Source organism: Stenella coeruleoalba (genome assembly GCF_951394435.1).
Source record: "Stenella coeruleoalba genome assembly, chromosome: 17".
Taxonomy (NCBI): Eukaryota; Metazoa; Chordata; class Mammalia; order Artiodactyla; family Delphinidae; genus Stenella; species Stenella coeruleoalba.
In genome coordinates this window covers 5,113,782-5,130,192 of record NC_137163.1, presented here as the reverse complement: position 1 = coordinate 5,130,192, position 16,411 = coordinate 5,113,782, and the positions used below count along the sequence as shown (strand labels likewise).

Genomic DNA, 16,411 nt, shown 5'->3' with positions numbered 1-16,411 from the left:
TCTTTCATATACTCTAGAATATCGTTGATAAATTGAGTAAACTAAGGCTGTTAGATCCCAAAGGATCCTTTGCCAATTCATTCATTGAAAAGAAAAAAAAGAGAAAATGTTTGCTGAAAATCAAAAATAAGTAAAAAAAGAAAAACTCTTTCAGATTAACATTCAGAGATTGAGTTTCTCCTGATAACACTGAATCCGTGATTAATAGAAAAATGCCAAAGCTGCAGTAAAATGTTCTTTGTCTATTTTGTACTCACTCCTTAATAAACTATATCTCTTCTATCAGCTCAATAGAATCAAGGCGTCCTTTGATCAGACTTCCATGTAAATGTATCTTAAGTAACCATAACTCTGGTTTCTTGGCCAGCTCCCTAATTACTGCAACTAACTTAGCTCTCTATTTCCTTTTTTTATGTTCCACTCCATAAGGAAAAGAGATCATATTTTCTGAACTGATGAAATTAAACTCACCCATATTTTCCCAGTCATCATAATTTTTACAAAGAGCTCATCTAATCAATTTTTGGCAAGAGAATGACAATGCTACACTAGATAGTGCCATTAAGATGAAATAGTCATGCTGTTGAATTAGAGATACTTAAATTAGGTAGACTAAAATTTAGTTTGACTTTTATTGTCCTCATTCTTCCAAGTCTTAAATACATGTTTTGCAAGGCTGGTCATTTAACTTCCATCCATATTTCTCCCGGTGCAGAAAGGAAATATCACTTCCCAGGCTTTTGCAAACAGAGATGTTACATGGAAACTGAATTTATAAGCTTAATGTTAGGTTGCCAAAGGATGCAGTGGCAACCCCCTACTCAACCTAGCTTACAGAATTCCAACTGCAATAGTTAAGCACTAGCAGTCTAACTCAGTGATATATATCTGATATCTTCAGAACCCAAAACATGCCCAGGATAGCTTCTGCGGCTCCAGTCCCAGCGTGTGCCATGCTGCTCCCATGGTTACTGTGCTCTTGACCATTTGATCTCCTTCTGCCTCTACTGCTCCATGAAAATTATTTGATTGTTTTTCACTTTGGTCATTAGCTCAGCTCTCCAAATTACTTTTGTGCTTCCTCTCAGGGGAAATCTGCAGACTGTACCTTCCCCAGCTAATATGATTTGAACTTTGAGATCAGATTGACCAGTGAGACTGAGCTCACCTTTCTTTCCACATGGACTCGCTAGGGTTTCATGATAATAGATAGCATCCAACGGACCCTTGTTCTTACAGACTATGGTCTTCCCTTAAGTTCCACGACGGGAATTCTTCTGCTTTGGCTCCATACTTTTACTCCAGTTTTCCCCTTGAAGATACATTACTTGGAGTCCTGAAACAAATCCTGCCCATCCTCTTGTGTCATGACCAAACCCTGTTGCCCCTCTGAGGTTATTGGCTTGGAGTATGGTTAAACTGTAAAAGGGGAACCGTAGCATTACCAGCAACCTCATTTAGAGTATAAGCATTGCTTGGAAATCTCCACTTCTATTTTCTATCCAAAAAAATCAGATCCCTGAGATAGTTACTCTAGCCTTAATCCAACTGAAGTTTAGGAAACCCCTGTCTTTGGGCACTTTGAGAAACTCTCAGACTTTCTAACATCCTCAAATTATACTAATACAATGACCCTCTGTTGGATTTGGACAAATGCTATTTCTCTCCTTAAAAGTTGAGAAAATGGATTCAGAAAAATCAAATAACCAGCTCAGGGTAACACGGCTAATAAGAACAGCAGGAAATTGGACAAGAATTTTGATGTACTCTTCTAAGGCAAATCAAGTGCTGCAAATATTTCTGCCTGAATTCTTATAAAAATACTTAAATACCCCCGGTCTGATTAGCAATGTGAGTATGTGGAACGGGAGTTTCAAGTCAGAGTTTATCTGCATGAAGACACAATACAAAAGCACAAGCTTTTTGCTTTAATTGCCACCATATCTATGGGAACAGTGTACACTGTTTTCTACACACGAGTATTACTGAGTTTGCATAGAATGCACATTTTTATAAAGTGTTGTGAAAAATCAAATAGTGCTGACATTCTAACTAAACTGAAGAATATTTCAAAAACAATACCTATTTTGATCAATGCTAAAGCACCTGTCTTTATTTTCCTCCACCTTACCTTGAGAATCTCCTCCTGCATGAGCTATTTCAGTAACTATTCTAGAAATTCAGATCTGTGTGTCAAAGCTATTGACCTGGTGTTCTGTTTCCCAGAAACGTGCTTACAAAGAAGTGTGAGAAGCCAAGCACTAGAAGGCAGGGGATTGCTTCCTGGTACCCAGTCTGTCATGCAAATGAACATCAGGAAATAGGTCAATTCTATTTTGTGGTCTCAGGCGAATACAATCGATGAGTAGACCTACCCAAGTAACACATTTACGGTTTATATAGCGATGAGGTGAGGCTGATCTCAATAACACAGTGTGGACCAGAAACATCAAAGCTAGATAACAACTCTGGGTTATCTGAATTCAGGGCGAAATCTGTTCACCCTCCAGGCTGAATCCATTGGCAGATTTCTACAATTCATTTTTCGGTCATCTCAGCAGTCATCATGTTTCTTTAGCTTTTGGACTGAAGATAAGCTAGTTAATTGTTATGTCCCTTTCAAATGTAACTTGGCATTCATTTCATGTCAGGGTCAGTGAGGTCTATTGGCAAGAATGCCAAGTTTAGAATAAGTGAAAGAGAGCCTCCCATCTGACCTTGCCACTAACTAGAAGTCTGTCCTTCCATTAGTCTCTGTCTCTCTGAGCCTCAGACTTTTTAATGTGTTAAATAAGGAACATGATAAGTACCGTGCCTATTTGAACAAGTATATTGTGCAAATCAAAATGATTTATGTGCCAATCATTTGTAAGCCATAAGGGCTTACACATGTAAAAGGATGGTAAAGGAGGAAAAAGCAGCTAAGTAGGAAACAGAAAACCTGGCTTCCAGGATTTGCTCTGTAACCATCTGGCGTGTGCCCTCTACCAGGTCCCTTAGGGCTTGTTCACCTGTCTATGAAAAGAGAAGAACACATTTCAGAATCCCCAGAGTGGCTGTCAGGTCCGACACTCTAACGTTCTAGTATATACACTATTATTTTTTGTTGTAAATGTAAGCGCTGCATTATCTATTAACATTTCTCCCATTTTCCTCTAAATAACTATTTTCCCATTATCTCACACCTTCAATGCACATATGTTTCATCTGTTTTTCCCAAGCATATTTTTCCTTGATGAATAACTCTTTATAAGCATCTCTGAGTTTTTTTCCTCCAAATCTATTCAATCCTCTTCTATTATTTTTCTCCCTTTGTATTCATAACCCTTCCAAATTAAATACCATTGGCACATTTAATTTAGTAGACATCTACTTTATTCTTGGTGATAAGCTACAAGGAAGGAGGTAGAGTATATGAGATTTCAAAGTGAGAGTAAATAGCATGTTAATGAAATTCACAAATTACACTAAATCGAAGACATAGCAAGCAACAGAGTGAATAGAGACATAATGCAAATGGACTTGGAGGAGTTAGAGACCCAGGCAGACAACAGAAAAATTGGCTTTGGTTAAACACAAATTCAAGACACAAATGTCCTAAGAATACTGACTGAAGGGGAAGATAGGGTGAAAGGGTGAGGTAGGACAAGTACATTAATATTCTGGGAAGATATTAGCTAATTCCAAGGGTCTGGGGGAAAATTGAAATGCACCGCTATGTATCTCCCACGGCATGCTTAAAATTCATTTAGTGGTGCTTCCAGAGACCATCCGTTGAACGGCCACACCAGGCCTAGCACGCAAACTACTCTAGGTTCTGGGAGTGTGAGTTAAATAGGACATGAGCCTTCCTTTCCTAAGTAGCTCACAGTGCAGAGGGGCTGGTGGGTGGGTGCACACCAGTTGTTCTGGGGGATAAAGGCAAAAGCAGAGGTACCTGTAACATACAGCAGAAACATGGGCAAAGTAGTAAATGTTTAGTATTCACATAATGAGTTGAAGTTCACCAGGTGGACAAATTGCAGAGCAAGGTGGAAAACATTTCAGATGGAGCATTTCAGTAAAAATAAGGAATAAGACATGAACCAGCCCCATCTTCTCCCATTCTCAGCTCTCACCCCACTACTCACCCACCCCTTGGTAACTCTGGGCTAATAACCGAACTCCACTAAAATAGACAAGTTCCTGAATCAGCAGCACCCACCTCTCCTGTATGACTGGCCAACCTTGTCTGAGAACCTCCCGTTCCCACCTGTCTGGAAAGCTCTATTTTTATGTAAGGAATGGCCCCGGCATACATGCCAGAGAAGATCTATCTCTCCACCTCCACCATCGCATCTGTAAATCAGTCTGGATTAAGTTTCTCGCCGTTTTGCTCCCATGATATCTGACACTTCCTTTTACTGAAGCACCTCTCACACACTCCCGGCAAATGATTATTTCCTTTCCTCCATTTTCTACTTGTTCGTGAGATTTTGTAGTGTGCAGAGCTTGGATGTATTCACCATGCTCCCTGTGGTATGCAGCCTCATGCATAGCCCAGGGGGATCTCAATCAATGTTTTGAATAAGAGAGTCAAGGAACAGGCCTATTCCTCCTGGCAGAAACGAGAGGTGTGTAGGAGCGACTCTGGGAGGAAACATGGCCTAGTGCCTACACTCTGGGCAGGGCGTGTGTCTATGAAGGTTTGTGTGTAAATCAGGTGAAACTGAGATCCAGGTCTGCCATTCACTAACTGTGTGACTTTAAGCAACTCACTTTACCTCACTAATGAAAAATAAAATAACAGCCCCTCAGAGTTTAAAGACTAAAAGGGGCACTGCATTTTAATTTACATGTGTTACAGGTGTTCCATAAATTTGATTTCCTTCTCTCCTTAAGTCTTTTTTTAAAATTTATTGATTTATTTTTGGCTGCGTTGGGTCTTCGTTGCTGCGAGTGGGCTTTCTCTAGTTGCGGCGCGCGGGCTTCTCATTGCGGTGGCTTCTCTCGTTGTGGAGCACGGGCTCTAGGCGCACGGGCTTCAGTAGTTGCGGCTCGTGGGCTCTAGAGCGTAGGCTCAGTAGTTGAGGCACACGGGCTTAGTTGCTCTGCAGCATGTGGCATCTTCCCGGACCAGGGCTCGAACCCGTGTCCCCTGCATTGGCAGGTGGATTCTTAACCACTGCGCCACCACGGAAGCCCCTGTCTTTAAGTCTTGACTCCAAAAAGGCCAGGCTTTCTGAGCTTTCATTTTTAGGTGACTGAGCCTAGGCTTGTCTACAGCAACCGTGTGGAGACAGTGTAGGAGCTAAGAAAGCAATCAAGACAGTGAGGCAGGATGCTGTGAGAAGTGTGTAACAGATACTCAGCTATGGTGGGATGAGAAAGCTACTATCTGGGACATGGAATGGGTTAGTATCGTTTGTATTTTCTGTGATAATGTCATGTTTTTTTCCCTCTTCACATTTCTTTTTGGAAATGGCTATATGTCTGAGCTGCTGTAAAAAGAGTTGAGGGCTTCCCTGGTGGCGCAGTGGTTGAGAGTCCACCTGCCGATGCAGGGGACACGGGTTCGTGCCCCAGTCCGGGAAGATCCCACATGCCGCGGAGCGGCTGGGCCCGTGAGCCATGGCCGCTGAGCCTGCGCGTCAGGAGCCTGTGCTCCGCAACGGGAGAGGCCACAACAGTGAGAGGCCCGCGTACTGCAAAATACAAAACAAAACAAAAAAAAGAATTGAGAGAAGAGCCATCTGTACCATTCACGGGCACAGGTTATATCAAGTGTCTGCTCTGCTCACGGATGAGGCGGGGGCTCTGAGAGCTCCCAAGAGAAAGAAATTCTGATGAAGGTAGATCAAAATCCAGGTCATTTGATCAGTTTTCTCCACCTATAAGGAGAATCCTTTTCCAGAAAGCCATACATAGAGTTGCAATTGGAATCTATTTTTATTTAGTTACCAGTAGGATGAGAAAACTACAGTTAATGGTTCCTGTTGTGGTATCCAGTAAATTCAATTTTGAAATAAAAAAGAGAGAGAATTGAAGCATTTTGTAGGGCTAATCAAATGGATGTAGTATCCTCATTTAGAAAGTATGTGATTAAAAGAATAAAACTCATATTTTATGGCTTCCTTTATTTTATTATGACTATTTTATTAGAAGAAGCATTAGCTATTCCTCTATGAGTGATAGATGCCAAACACACTGAATTAGGGCTGTTATTAAGGCTTCACTAAGTCAAGCAGTCGCAATCACTCATTTGTGCTCTCCTCAAACTCAGCACGTGCTAATTAAACTAAAGGAGTGTTAATATTTGGAAACTCATCAGGCTTCGGGGAACCAGCTCAAGCCCCACCTCTTCCAAGAAGTCTTCCTTGTGTGCTTCAACCTCTTCAGACTGGGGGAGGACTTCTATTGTATATTCTCTGCCCCTATGCAAGGGACTTGACACCCTCTAGGGGGATATTACAGGTACCATCTCATGAGAAATTCATAATATTAGTGCATTTCAACTTCTGCCAATGAGTGAGTGAGAATTACCCTGCTGTAAACTGCAGGACAGAAAATAGGACAATAAAGTACAAGAAACAAATATATTCAGATATTGGAGGACAGCGGGCACAAGTTTGCAATTTCTGAGAAAAGAAACACAAGCAAGGGGAACCGAACCATCACCCAAGCTTTCTGTCCCAGGAAATAACCTATGGACTTGGACACAGACGGGAACATTGGAATAAAGTCCAGCCATCTTGCTGAGCTGAGGAAACAGAGAGGAAAGTTTGAGGAAGCCAGGACAGCTAAAACCTGTGGATTCTACAAAGATCCCTTTAGTCTTTGGCTGAATGCCAACTTATTCATACGTAGAGAGAAACCTTACTCTGTCCTTTTTTCTTTTCCAGCTGCAGTAGAAAGATCTTGTTGAATACATGGGACTTTCAACAGAGACCCCAGTATGACCTTATAAGCGTGGCTCAAATAGCTCTAGAATAAAGGCGAATCTGACCTGCCCTAAAACAGCTTAAAAGGAAAATTCAAAAGGATCAAATAAATCCACAAGTAACTCAACTTCCTGTCAGTAAAAATCCAATACTCTTTAAAGGAATGCAGTGGAATGCTTCACAATATAAAATATGCAATGCCTATACGTCCAACTAAAAGTTACTAAACAGTAAAAGAATTAGGAAAACAGAACCCAGAATGCAGAGATGACGGAATTTGCAGAAAACAGCCTTTATAAATACGCCACGAATGCTCAGGTGTATAATAGAAAACATGAATATGATGAGGATATAATGGAAGGTATTGAAAAAATACCCAAGTGTAACATCTAAAGGAGGGAAATAATATTTTTAACGCCAATAACTGCTATTATAATTTATTATCTGTTATTTTCCACCAATTCATCCAGAAGGATGTTAAGAAGCTGGGCTCTGGAATCAGATGTCTGAGTTTGGGTACTGAACCCACCACTCAGTGACTATGTGACCTTGAGCAAGAAACTTATTATCTCTGTCTTCAAACCTTTCACGTGTAAATTAGGAATAAAATAGTCTCTGTGCCATTGGTTTGTTGTGAAGTTTAAATAAAGAAGCACATTTAAGATATTGTAAAGAAACAGAAACAGACTCACAGACATAGAGATCAGACTTGTGGCTGCTAAGGGGGAGAGGGGGAGGGAGAGGGATGGACTGGGAATTTGGGGTTGGTAGATGCAAACTATTACATTTAGAATGGATAAACAACAAGGTCCTACTGTAGAGCACAGGGAACTCTATTCAATCTCCTGGGATAAACCATAATGGAAAAGAATATTAAAAAAAAGAATGTCTCTCTGTGTATAACAGAGTCACTGTGCTGGACAGCAGAGATGGGCACAGCATTGTAAATCAACTATACTTCAGTAAAAAAAATAAAATATTGTAAAGAGTGATCACATGGTTAAGTAAGCACCAGGGCTGGGGTGGAAGTGAGGTGTGGTGGGTAACTGTCTTTCCAAGGGAACGGGTCTAGAAGAGGCAGAGGATGGTCTAGCATCTGGTCTGCTTGACCCAGCATCCCATGCTCATGTCAGAGGTTTCAGCTCCTCATGCTATGTTTCTGCCTCTCCCTGGTCCTGGGTTCTTGGCTTTTGCCACATCCCCCCAGGATTTTCTTTCTGCCCAGCTTCTTCACTTTGACCGTTTCTTTTCAAAGATTTCAGGAAAGATGTTATCCAAACTCGACTTCCAGAATTGCTCTTTCTGGCTTCCCATGTTAAGGTTGGAAATGAAGTTAGAGCACCCCTTACTCTCTCTCAATATTTATACTTGTATTGTGTGTGTTTCTTTTCTTGTTAACTTTTTGTTTTCACACTATAAACGAAGGCTGTATGATAAGAAGAAACGTGTCAATGGTCTGTTTATGCCTGTGCCCAGGTGGCATCTGGCTCAGAAAAGGGGATCAATAATATTTGTCACATAGAACCCTGAAAAAAGAAGGTCCAGGGGGAGGACATGGGCTCGGAGGCCAGCATACAAAGGCCAGATCTCTCATTCTTTTACTGATGAGCTGAGTGACTTCATTTTCTTCATCTGTTAAATGGAGCCAATAGCTCACAGGGTTATGGTAGACACTCAGTGAAGGGTCGCTGTTATTGTTATTAATTTTACTTCCCCAGTTCTTTTTAGGGATGAGATGAATTAGAATCTGATTCATTTCTTACAGTAAACTGGGACAAAAATTCCGAAATGTGATCAGTTAGACTCTAAAATGTGATTGATTCCTGTGGTTTCACAAACAACAGAAACATCAAGCAGTAGAGAATAATATGGTTCTGGCAAGTCTGAATAAAATATCTCCTGATCTCAATCCATGTAGGGCAATCGAGAATTATATCGATTAACATATTGCTTTCATATTCATGTGAAATGATGGTCATGCGATTGCCTTCAAAATGGAAAAGCATGAGTCAGAAGCACCATGCCATCGGTTTTAAATATACCAAAGGGTGAGGGGAATGAACATGATTTCTCAAAACCCATATCCCCGGTAAGAAACAAGATACCCCAAACCAGACATTTTTTTCACTTCATTCAAAGATTCTCTAGGAAAACTCAAAATAAGTCCATGTTTCTGTCAATCTCGAATTTTGTCAGCAACAGGCATGTCTCAGCTGCAAGACAGTGTTCGGTGGGAGAAATCTCTCCACTTTGGGAAATGACTTTATTGGATTTATTGGCTGGACAGCTCATCTAGACAGTGCCTGGTAAAAGCTCAGTGCTGAAATGGATACGATTATGGCTCAAATTAATGAACCGAGGAGGAAATAGGAAGGTTGCATATTAAATGCTTTTCCGTGAAGGTTCTGGAGATCAAAACCAAGTGCAGTGAAACTAATGAGCAAGCCTACAAGGCTTCAGCCTTGATAATGATTTTCCTCTTGAAAAACATATTCTACTCAAACCGTAGACCACAAACACCCTGTCATAGAAAAAAAAATATTTTTTAACATGCAGATTCCACAATACAGATAGATTAAGAACACAGCAAAAGGGTAGAGAAACAAAGATAGTAAATAACAAATTTCTTAAGCACACCATTACGGGCTTCATAGAAAGGAAGTAATTATTTCAATAAACTCATCAAGAATCAGAGCTCTTAACAACAGAGGGCAAGACAGGGTTTTACTTGTTTTCAGAGAATATTGAAAAGCCCCCTTCAGTCATCAAGATATCTCACTTTCCTTTTTATTTTATTTATTTTTGGCTGCGTTGGGTCTTCGTTGCTCGCGGGCTTTCTCTAGTTGCCGTGAGCGGGAGCTACTCTTCGTTGCGGTGCGCGGGCTTCTCATTGTGGTGGCTTCTCTTGTTGCAGAGTATGGGCTCTAGGCACGTGGGCTCAGTAGTTGTGGCTCGCGGGCTCTAGAGTACAGGCTCAGTAGTTGTGGCGCATGGGCTTAGTTGCTCTGGGGCATGTGGGATCTTCCTGGACCAGGGCTTGAACCCTTGTCCCCTGCATTGGCAGGCGGATTCTTAACCACTGCGCCACCAGGGAAGTCGTAAGATATCTCACTTTCATTGTTTCCAATTCAAGATTGTTTCACAGGTACAGTTGCCAGATCAAATGTGTGATGATCAGTTACATTTGAACTTAAAATAAAAATGTATGTGTTTAATGTAAATATGACCTAAATAAATGTATAGGTTATACTTATGGTAAAATACTATTTATTATTTATTTGAAATTAAAGCTAACTGGGCAACCTATATGTTATATTTGATGAATGTGGTATCACTCTTCATAGGTGATGAACAGAAATACTACTGTGAAATAAAAGTACCAAGCAAAATAGTTTAATTGTTATTTGCTGTTAACATGTTTTACAAAGTGCTTTCCCAAAGTTTGTAGACTCATTTTTAAATTAAAGTAATCCCATTTAGGCCAATATTTGAAAAAATGTAATATTAAAGTTGTTGCTACAATGTGTGTATATGTGTGAGAGACAGAAAGGGAAAGATGCCAGAGAGCGTTATTAGTGTACAAATATATTATTTACAATAAAAAATGAAAAGTAGCTACACATATTTGGTTATATATTTATACATGTACATATACATGCATACCTATATAAATTTATATCTGTATATATTGTATATACTTATGTGTATAACTATAAATTGTTATAATATATAGTTATATATGTATATACATTTATATGATAAAGAAAAAGATTGAGAGAGAGAGAGAGAGAGAGAAAGAAATCTTAAGGTGGAGAGAGACAGATGCACCTAAGACCTGGGATGAATGAACTTTCTAGTTTAGAGTATTGCATTTAGCTCTGGGTTTCCAGGTAACCTAGAGCGCGGTATGGTGTGCCGTTGATTCTATTGCTTTGTGCTTAAAGGACTCCTGCAAGTAAACCTAGAAAGAAAATATTTTATCTGTTTTCCTGACCTCCTACTTTTAGAAAAAGCCCATTAAAATACATATGCCTGTGTATAAGGAAATTCAACCTGATTCATACGCCTTGTTTCTTTGCTTTTCTAACATACTCTGTTTCCCACAACATAGCTGGCCCCAATCATTCTTCACTTCTCCCACGAATGGTGGCTTTTGTGGTCTTTGTCACCTGCCTGCCCAGCATAGTCCCTGAAACATAGAGGGAACTCCGCTAATATATTTGGAATGAAAATATCAGATTTGTAGAAGCTGGCAATGTTCCTTAGTCAAAGCTATCTTCATAGCAATATGGGAGCCTAAAATCCCACAAGAAGAGATAAAATTCTTTGGATGATGAATTGTAACATATTTCCTATAAAAGAAAGTGATTTTTGTTTAAAAAATGTATTAAATTATCCATTGACTAAGCCATTATTTTGGGGATTCTAATGACATGTCCAGATCTGATTTTTTGCCCCCTTTCATCTATTGTTGCTCCATGTAATTCCTGATTCTCCCAAGAAATTGCTGTGATCCAGTTTTTTTAATCTTCATAATATTTTGCGTTATTCAAACTGCACATTAGATTTTGAAGTCAATTTAATGGTGCAGGACGAGCACTTTTTCTCTCGATAAAATAAAACACAAAATAAATGATTAATGTGTATCAGGTGTAGGACTGAAATGTTTTCTGAGAACCTCTGTTATTAATTATGCATGACACAGATGCATATAAGTGATGTTCCACAGTAGCTCTCAGTATGGCCAAAATAGCTTAGAAAAGCACTGCCTTGAAAGATTCCTACACCAACCTGCACAGGCCAAATCCAGCCTGCTGCCTGTTTTTACAAATACATTTTTATTAGAACAAAGTCACCCTCATTTATTTACATCTTGTCTGTGGCAGCTTTCTCGCAGCGACTCTGTGGCCCAAGAAGCCTAAAATATTTACTATTCTGGCTTCTCGCAAAAGTATTTTCCGACCTTTGGTGCAGAGTATAGGGTCATAGTAAGAGGAGGTTCTCTGTAGCCACAAGTGAGAGTAGGATTCTCTGGCCATTACCAGAGGAATAATAAGACACAGAGCACAGATTGGACACTACTCCACAATTTGGGGCCTTTCGTGTCATGGTTTAGAATTAATAACTGTGGATACTTCGGACCAACCATCCACCATAGAAAATATGACCCTCCAAGGCTCTCAAAGCCAAGGTTAAGGACACAGACAAGAGGCAGACAGATGGGACTGGAATCTTTGACTTAGTGTAAAAATTTGGAAGGTTGATTAACATTTCTGAGTGACAGTTTCCTCATCTCTAGATTGAGGATAATAATTTAAAGTGACAAAAAGTAAAGAAATAACGTGAAAAAACTTACCGGACCAAATGATAAACATTAAACATGGCAGCTTCTTGGAGCCTCCGGTTCATGGCTTATTTGCTTATTCCATCACTACCTCCTGGCTTCCTCACGCTGTGCCCTGTGCCTGGTTTCTCTGAACTCAGCTGCATCTGTACGCAGCTTTGCCTTGCCATGTGTCTGGCTCAAATTCATGGCATATTTTCACTTTTGTCTCCTCCACCCATTTGTTCAAGCCGTCTGTTTTATTTTCTAAGATACAATATTTAATAAAATTTAGGACAAAGGAAACGTACTCCTGGCAGATGAATGAATATTATTAAGTCTAATGTTCTGCCTTCAATATTATACAATGTGGAGATAAGATTGTTACAGCACAAGAGTGAGTTTAATAATCAAAAGGCATCTTTAATTTTATACTATCAGATCACTGAAAATGACAAAAGATGTAAAGTGTGTCTTAAAGTCCCTAGAAAAAGGATATGATTGGTCTAGCTTATTGTTTCCTATCAAGCCGTGTGTCATAGGTCAAGGGTAAATAGAGGTGAGGAACAGAAGGTGCTTCTTTTAATCGTAGAGTTGGAAGGGCATCTGCAAGACACGTCTATGCACTGTCATTTGTAGAGTTATTTTACAATATATATTACCCTTATCTCCTTTTATTCCCTGGTGTTCATCTCACAACTATCCAGCAAAGCAAAGCAAAAACTAATGTTCTCTTTTGGAAAGTAGATGATTATGTTAAGTCCGAAAACTGTTGTGAGTTGCCCTACTTAATACAGTTATTAGTGAACTGGGGTCCAGGTAGCAGTTAGGTGCCACATAGCTCAGTCTGTAGCTGGAGATTTGAGCTGGGGATTTTAGGTCAATCCTATCTGAGGAATTCCACACTATGAATCCCGGCAGCCAAATGTGGTTCCACTCTTTAAGGACTCCAAACATGTCCTGGGAGAAAATGAAAGAGAGTTGCATTTATCCAATTAACAACAACAACAACAAAAATGATTATCTACTGTTGGCCAGTTACCCTGTTAGGCAATGGAACATATAAGAATAAGTGAGACTTAGCCCCTACTCTTAAGAATTTCACAGTTAAGAAGCATCTTATTAAAATACAGTGATATAAATGCAGAAATAAAGGTAATCAGGGCACATATCTGGAGCAGAAAGTGTGCCTGTTTAAAATAAGTTTAAACCTTTACTTAGCCACCTAGTCTCCACTAATGTGACCTGGAGCAGTATTAAGCGCAGGGAGGACTTCCTGGCAGAGGGGGCCTCTAAGCCTAAACCAGAGGGATGACTGAGACAAATAAAGAACAGGTGGCAGTGCCTTCCACCCAGAGGGAGCAACACATAAAAAGTCTAAAAGTCATAGAATTGTACAGCTCAAGAATGAAGGGTAATGTAAACTATGGACTTTAGTTAATAATAGTGCATCAATATCGGTTCAGTTGTAAAGTCCCCCACTAGTGCAAAATGTTAATAATACGGGAGACTCTGGGGACTGGGGGTTTGGGGAGAAGGGTGTAAGGAAACTCTCTGTACTTTCTGCTAATTTTTCTGTAAACCTCAAACTACCCTAAAAAATAGTATTAGTTTTTCTAAAAAGGTTAAAGTTACAGATGACGCTGTTTAGAGAATACAAAGTAATAATGTATAACTAGAATGTGTCACACTGATAGGGAGGATGAAGAGATGGGGGCTTGGAGGTGAACAGCAGCTGGATCACGAACATCTTTAAGAGATGGTTAAATGATTTAGATTTTTATTCTAGGAGACATTAAATCACTTCAACAGCGGAAGTAATAAAGTCAAATATGTTTGCTTATTTGGGTTTTGTTCTTTTTTTTTGAGATCCTTTTAGTAACTCTTGGGAGAATAAATGTAAGGGATTCAAATATGTGACATGGAACAAATTACTGAACTTCCGAATAATTTTATCTGTAAAATGTGATTAGTAACACCTGACTCTCAAGTTGTTGTGGAAATAAAAAACAAAAAAAATGAATGAGATACTTATGAAAGCGTCTGACCCCAAACAGTCCTTGAATTTTTCTTGTTCCACACTTTCTTATCAAGGAACATGTCTCCTTTATGTTCAAGTCCTCGTTTTCAAGAACAGTAAACAGCTTACCGAGTGGGTTTTTTAAAAATTCTTTTTCTCTAGCTTTATTGAGGCATAGCTGAAATATAACACTGTGTAAGTTTAAGGTGTAAAACGTGATGATGTGATACACATATATATTGCTAATGATTACTGGAGTGAACGTTAAGTGTACAGTTGTTAACTAAATGAATGAATGAATCTGAGCGTTATCTTGAAGGGAGTGACTTTTGCGTGAGAAGGCCTTGGTTTTCCCCAGTTTGAATGTCCTTCTCTTGACATTCCAACCGAGTTTTAAAATTCCTCAGATGCTCGCTTATTCACACTGTCACTTCATTAGCATCGTATCTGTTTGTGAGGAAATCTGGCAAAGTTGATTCCTCTAGGCAACTCATTTGTACTTTTGGTCTTTGATTGCGATTAGTGAGAGTAATTGTTTATCTGCTTCTCCATTATGCTTTGATGAGGCCCACACGAGTGCATTTTCCAGGAATATAAGTATTTAGTATTAGTGTGTTGTCTTACTGGGAGAACGACGTTATTATACTGCTTCATTAATGCCTGTACATGTGGTTCAATTAAGATTTACAAATTGGGTTTAATTAAGGTTTATAAGCAGTGAAGTGAACTCCTGGCTGGATTCAAACTGCTGATTCCTCTTCTTATTCTTCTTTCATTTTTTTCCCCTCTTATATAGTCTTAATTGTTAGAAAAATCAAGTGGGCACTGGAGCTCGAAGATGAAGGATCTTCTCTGGACATGTGATGTCTCCTACTGTCCCCACGCTCCTTCTATTGGTGAGATTCAGAACACAGGTGCCAGAAAACCCATTACATTTGGATCACAACCCATTTGCATTACCAGGAAGAGTCCAGGGGCATTGGAATCAAACTACTCACATCAGCGATGTGACATTGGGTTAGTTACTCACTTCTATCACCCTCAATTTCCTGATCTGAAACCAGAGATAATAACCTCTTCCCTGATATATTATTACAGAGATTATATGAAGTGATTTTGGTAAAGCGTCTGGCATGGGAGTTTAATAAATGATAGCTATCATTAATAAACATATATAGATAGATTTATTAATAAAGGAATATGGCAAATGGAAGCTTGGCCAATCTTTGAACAGTAACATGATACGGTTGTAATGCTTCAGGGTGTCAACCAGGACTTCCTGTTGCTTAATATCTCTCTCTCTGTGTCTCAGCCTCTGTTTTTCTGTCTCTCTCTCATCTTGGTTCTCAGTTCTGTTCAAATTCAACAGGTCCAAGTACATAATGAATACTTATAAGGTGTCAGACACTGAACAGAGAGGAAATGAAAACAAAAATTATAACTCCCTGTCTAGAAAGAGGATAAGGCCGGGTATGGGAAATAAAAGTCAGTGCAATTTGTGATAGAACTAGGGACAAGTTTCAGCGACGGTAGAGAGGAAGGACGGATCCTGCCCCCTGGGTAACTCAGTGCTCAGTTCACTTGCTGTTCTTATGGGGGGGGTGGGGTGGGGGGGGTGAGGGTAGGCGTGGTGCCGGCTCATACCTTGTTGTCAGAATCCTGGCTTCCAAGCTATCTATGTCTTTATACTAGATTTACAAGGCTTTTTTTGGTTTGTTTTTTGTTTGTTTTAATATCCTTCATGACTGTTTCCAGACCTGTGCTGCCCTGCCTGACTCATTGGTTGACCTGACAGCACCTCTTTGCTGCGGGACACTCACTGTATTCTGTCCTGGGATGTGAACACACAGTGGAGAGGCAAAGTGGTAGTGAAAGATGACCCAGGACAGAGCAGTTCAGACAACACTGCCTGCCTAACTGTGGTGGCAGTGCTACCAAAGTGACAAAGCAGCACCAAACTTTTCCAAAACTATGTAAGACAGAGACAGAGGATGAGGACACTAAGGGCACAGAGACCAATGGCCATTTGTTTTTGCACACTTGGCCACACAATATTGTTTGAGATCATCGGATTGTTATTTGAGGGACAACAAAATCAAAATACTAATCCTATATTAGACATATTTAATTAAACTTTGCTAGGTGCTT

General features: G+C 39.8%; 1 long non-coding RNA gene across 1 annotated transcript in view; it reads left to right on the top strand.

Moving 5' to 3' along the window:
* The window catches only part of LOC307176210, a 74,268-nt gene extending 58,456 nt beyond the window's left edge, over positions 1–15,812 (top strand). Inside the window, exon 3 of the long non-coding RNA XR_013824644.1 lies at positions 15,060–15,812. This is a non-coding gene — a long non-coding RNA (uncharacterized lncRNA). The remainder of the gene's footprint in view (positions 1–15,059) is intronic.
* The last annotated feature ends 599 nt before the right edge of the window (positions 15,813–16,411 follow it).